Source organism: Trachymyrmex cornetzi, unplaced genomic scaffold (genome assembly GCF_001594075.2).
Source record: "Trachymyrmex cornetzi isolate Tcor2-1 unplaced genomic scaffold, Tcor1.1 scaffold1388, whole genome shotgun sequence".
NCBI classification, from domain to species: domain Eukaryota; kingdom Metazoa; phylum Arthropoda; class Insecta; order Hymenoptera; family Formicidae; genus Trachymyrmex; species Trachymyrmex cornetzi.
This window is the reverse complement of record NW_017295969.1, coordinates 568,580-574,614: the sequence shown is the minus strand read 5'-3', so window position 1 is coordinate 574,614 and position 6,035 is coordinate 568,580. Positions and strand designations below refer to the sequence as shown.

At 31.1% G+C, this 6,035-nt stretch overlaps 1 long non-coding RNA gene across 1 annotated transcript; it reads left to right on the top strand.

Moving 5' to 3' along the window:
- Positions 1-5,007: 5,007 nt before the first annotated feature.
- On the top strand, positions 5,008-5,560 carry LOC108771083 (uncharacterized). The gene is made up of 3 exons (XR_001940630.1): positions 5,008-5,080; positions 5,154-5,280; positions 5,523-5,560. It is a non-coding gene; the product is annotated as an uncharacterized LOC108771083 (long non-coding RNA).
- Positions 5,561-6,035: the final 475 nt, after the last annotated feature.

The window sequence follows — 6,035 nt, the reverse complement described above, 5'->3', positions numbered from 1 at the left end:
GATAGTTTATGAAACGTTATATTTTATATGAAAATTTGTCAGTATAAAATATCTTTTAAACTATTAATTCTTTGATATTTCTACCTTATTATTTTTATATGTAGAATAATTTAAAGAATCATATTGAAAATATCATATAATTCTATTTTAAAAAGTGAATGTGACCTTCATATCTTTTTAGCTCCATCTAGAAAAAGAACAACGTGAGCAAAATACGTCAAACTGTTCCCCTTGAAATCATTCCACTTTTATTTGAAACACTTTTTTATCATCAATAATTTCGAAAAGGAGAAAATTGACTGTTTAAAAATACAATGACCGAAACATCCTATATATACAATATGTAACATTGTGTAAAACAAAATATAATAACGTCAATAATTCTCATAATAATATATCTTAATGCTCATTGTCAGTATTTTTTTTAGCTTTATAATTATTTTAAGTCGTTAATTTTAAGAGATAAAATATCTGAGACAAATCTATACACATTGATTTACGTTTCCACTCTTAATATGACATTTCTCTCTCGATAATAAGGAATTCAAAATAGAATGATTATTCCAAGAGTTGAAGAATCATGTATCTTAATTATGTATCATGCTCGTTGACAGTTTCTGCATTCTTCGCATTGAAGAATCTTAATCACGTATCATGCTTGTTGACAGTTTCTGGATTTCGCTCAGTCTGAACGAAGTCATCGACATTGCGACACATGCGAAGGCGTTTATCTCGCAGCATTACCTTTTATGTCCGCTGGTAAACTTGTTCAAGCGTACGTAACCACCTACGTGCCTCGTCACTCGCTTCCGATCGTGGCGTTTTTGCCTGAGCGAATTGAGTTACCCTATGATTATCGCGTACGGATAATATTTCATGCGTGTATCCGTTTAATTTGCAACTTTACGAACGATAAAGTAATATCTTCACATTCGTAAACGCGTGGCTTAAAGAAGCAAATCATCGTAGAAGCGGGAAATGACGACGAAGTAGAAAGATCAATCGCTTGATTTGTGAAAATTGAGAAAAGAGAAACGAGAGTTGGAGATGCGCCTGCACGCAGTAGATAAGTTTGTGTTATCGACGCACTTACCACTACGACCGTAAAACATAATTTATATTCAGATCGCGCAGAAAAATAACATAAATTAATATTTCAGAGTGTCGCAAAATAAAGTCCTTAGTTAATAGCCAATAACCGATAATCAAGTAATAACGAACGTTCAGCTAATATTTAATGACATTGTATCAGATAATCATTAATATCCTCGTAAAAATTTCATAAAATAGTAATTAAATAATCAATTATGATACGAAATGTGAATTATGAAACAATATCTCCTTAAATCAATTACTGTGGATAATACCTTTATGAGCTAACACAGGGTGTTCGTGTGTGAAAAATTCAAACTTTATCATAAGAATTTAAAATAGTCGATAAACGTTTCGACCCTCGTTTCGGGTCCTCTTCAGTATAATATTTTTGATGACGCAATTACAAGTATAATGAGAAACAACACAAATTGAAGAATGTTCAAGATTTATTGTATATCAAATTGTCCGATTTGATGTAACGCTAAGTTGGACAAATCAAAAGTTTCATTAATAATGACCCTGTTATTAAATTGGCAACTTCACTGTATAAAATATGTTTTTTGTTGAATTAGTAATCACTATTAAATTTGTTAAGGAACTTATTTGCAAAAACTTACATAACAAAAGAGTAAAAATATAATGTTGAATTAATATCTCCTTAGATTTATGCATATACACCGAGAAAAATATCTGAAAATGGACGAACCAAAAAATTCTAATTATATCAAACAGAATCTTAGCTACAATTAGTAGACTTAACCAAAAATTTTTTGTCGATTCGTCCATTTTCAATTAGAATTCCAATTAATCCAACCAAACATTTTTCTCGCTGTATGTATTATATTTACTTTATTTTCCTTAATATATACTTATGGTAATTAGAACAATATATTTATAAAAATGATTTGTTGCTAAATAAAGTTGATATATTAGTTTGCAAAGAAGGATACTTTGATTATAATAAAATTTAATTCTTGCATATATAAAAGACTGTAAAAGTAACTATAAACTTTTACTTGTGTTAATAATATCGATTTATAACGTTCGATATGAATATTTATTAATGATGTTAATCATAATATTAATCGCACTGCCGATTTAATTAAATAAAAATATCAATACTTAGTCGATAAAGTGTTAATGCCTTTTTGTGCGTGAGACGTTGAAATGCGGGCGAAAAACGCTGTCAAGAGAAGACGACGGTACAGTAGCCATGTGTATTACGATTAGCTTTGCAAATATTATTCCACGGTCGGTGTCGCGCTCGTGGATATCTTTTTCTTGGGTCTGGCACGTCGTTTCCGCGAACAAAGAGTCAGGAATGTCGCGGCCGAGGTTCGTCGCTCGCCTTCGCATTAACGCCGTTTCAGCTGATAAAAAGAGGAGAATCGGGCCGCACCGAAGAAGATCGCTCGCGCATCGTCGCCTTGCATCGCCGTTAAAAGCATTTATTGGCGTGAGAGCATTCGGTTGTGGATGGCACTTGCAGAGCTATGGCGCCGACTACGACCGATGTTCTAACTGGCTCGAGAAGTAGGTCCGGCTGCACGCTTATCGGGAAAACGAACCTGCTTTCGTTATTTTTGCTCGTCTCCGATCTCACGTGCACCTGTTTCAATCGGGTACCGACCGAATATATTACAAACCTGGTCGCACCACCGTGCGATTTCTCATTATTGAATATTTGCGACACGACGTCGTACATAATCTATAGCCTGCATCAAATTTGCACATTGGATGTTTTCAAAGTGAAAATAAAGGACAATTTCTTGTTAAAGAGAAATGTTAAGTATCGAACGTATACCTAAGAAATAAAACGTTAACAATATCGCTCCTCTATATTTAAAGAATAATACAACTAAAAAAATTAAGTTTATCACAAAAAAGTTGAATTATTTTTCAATTTTATAGAGAATTATTGACTAATCAAATAATCAAAAAGAATATCTTCTTAACATGATCAAATATCATTTTTGTTTTATAACTCTTAAAAGTTATCTTTTTTGAGTTATGATAACTTATGATAATTTTGATAACTTTTGTTGAAGCTGTTCTTTTTAAGTTGTAATGATTTTGAAAGTGAAGTTATGTTAATTCACTCTTTATAGAATAAATTTATATTTAATTCATTCATAAATAATACCTCGAAAATAACATTTTTTTAGTTGTATTTTTTTAAGTAACAATTTTCAATTTTATTTTCTATAATAATAACAGATCTTGCTTATTAAAAAATAATGGAAACAAATACTGAAAATTAGGATTTGCTTAAAAATAAAACTGCAAATGTGCTTCGTGTGCTTCGTAATAGATATCCAATAGATGATAATGCGTTTATCAAATTATATCTCCATATGATTGATTCATACTTGATATCCTTGATTCGTACTTGATAGATAATTAAAAAGCTTTATAAATAAATGTAAAATATAAAAACAGTAAAAAAAAAACGGCCGTTTTTTTAATTTAATTTTTTACAATATTATGATGTAAAGAAAAGGTACCAATAATCTTCAAAAATTAATGTGAATAGCCATCGGTCTCGAATCATCCAGCAACCGTCAAGAATCAATAAATGTTGTAAATCTCTTTGTTTTTCCATGATTATAGTCAGAATATGTAAAAATAGAAATTTTTTGTTATCTTATTGTACAATACAATTATAAAATTTAATTCCTATTTAATTATTAATTATAAATTTTATAATTTCTTTAATCTCTCACAATAATTTTCTAATTATTATTAGCTTTAGTTTACCTAAAGTAGAAGCAATCTTGTTTTATACAGGATGTGTTATACCACAAAAAATATCATTAGCATAATTCACTATAATTAGTGTTATCGAGAGAACGACGATTCTTGCAGTAGTTTTGCATAGTTTTATCTAACGTAACGACGTGCAGATTGGCCAACGGAACATTAATACGTGCAACGTATACCTTCCAGTTACTTCCATAACTACGATTTCCTGTCTTAGATTGCAATTTGCAATTCAGGAATTTCTTCTATGGCTTATAGAACACACGTGTATCGTATAATATAGCATAGGATGTCGATCTTTACAACTTGCCCGAAGAATTGCTCTTCAATTACAAAAATATAATTGTGTCTAAATTTAGTTTAAAACTGAACAAAGTAAATAAACTCGAGGTTACATTATAATGTAAAAATGTAAAGTATAAAATATATAAAAGTAAAAAGAAATAAAATATATCAGAATTCTCGCAAAATATTAAAAATTGTAATCCGTATACTTTCTTGCTACATATATTATAAAACCAAAAATTTATGATATATAATTCGAAGATCATTTACACGTAAATATAATTTTTGTGATAAACTTAAAGTTTTGAAAACTGCACATTTTACTGGTAAACAAAAAGTTTGTTTAGTAAGTGAAAGAGGCATATATTACGGAATATATTATTAAAGACTACAAATAATGATTTTATGATGAGCAAGATTATAATTAAGATAAGCTTCACTAGATATTAAAAGAATGCTTTTAGGATATGCGTATAATATATTTCTTTTAAAGATTTCACAACAGATAATAAGATTAACTCTGAGAAAATAAAATTCATATAGGCATGTTTCATGTATACATAAAGAGGTAAATTATTTGAGCATTACATTGGCTTTTCTCAAAGATCGCCAGAAATAGAAATAACAACTAGAGAGAAGAGCTCATAAACTCGATAACGTATCGTCAATGAAATAGATCAATGCACTTTTCGGGTCGACATATCATTCTCAATACAGTGATCGATCCGACAATCCGAAGCGAAACCATCTATCAATTGTAAAATATTTTGCAGCGACTAGGTCGATCGATCCGTCAGATAGTCCGAGGGAAAAATCGACGACAAAAAACGATCTGGGAAACGATTTCTTCGATGTGTCATTTCTCTCACGTACCAAAAAGAACGACAGGACCGACCCCGGATGAATATCGTGGCGGCGCAGCGGCGACGTCATGGCGGAGGTAAAGACGTAGATTACACCAAACGTGCTATCCATATTAATAAACTAGTTTTTGTTGACACTCGCTGCCGCAGTCTCGTTCGCTTATTACCATGGAGAAAACCATCGACTGAAATACTGCCGTTAATCCGCGCTGCAGCCGGCGTCGCCGACGCCATCGTCGTCGCCAGACATCACGGCAGAAGCGGCCGAACTAATTAGGTACTAGGGAGGTTATCAAGGTCGTAGACGTGTCGCATTTTTCCCTTTTGAGTAATAGCAGAACGCTGTTGGAGAAAAAATGAATGATAAAATCGAGACGATTACTAATAGTAATCATTACAATTAAATTATTTTCGTTGGCATCGTCGGGCGGTTCACTAAGGATTGAGACGAAGTCTGAAGAGAAAGGACATAACGTACGAAGCTAGGCCAATAATAAATCACCGATTAATCTTTTTCAGATCTGTGAGATACATATAATCCTGCCCCGATAGCCGCGATTATATCTTTTGATTGAGAAGAGATTTATGTGTTCGAAAATTGAAAAAGCAATATAGTTATTATAAAATTGAAGGTATGAAACAATGTCAAGATAATTAATATTTTATAATTAATAATATATTAGAGGTAATTTCCATGTGCGCCATAGAATTAATATTCTGAATGATTAGGATGATTTAATAATTATTGCAAATTCTTTTATTTCTTATCATATTTCAATTTAATATTATTATGCCTGTAAACACTTTCTGCTAAATATGTACAAATTAATAGTGTAACATTACACTGTTACATTAATAACATAAGGTGGAATTTATAATGTAACTTTTGGAAAAATTTTCGATTCTAATTCGGTTTTTCTAATCTAAACGAAATTAGGTAACACAAAAGAAAACTGATAAAATAATTAGCAAGGGAGATATATATACCTATATATATCCCTCAATATATTTGATTAGTTCTAATATTCGTTC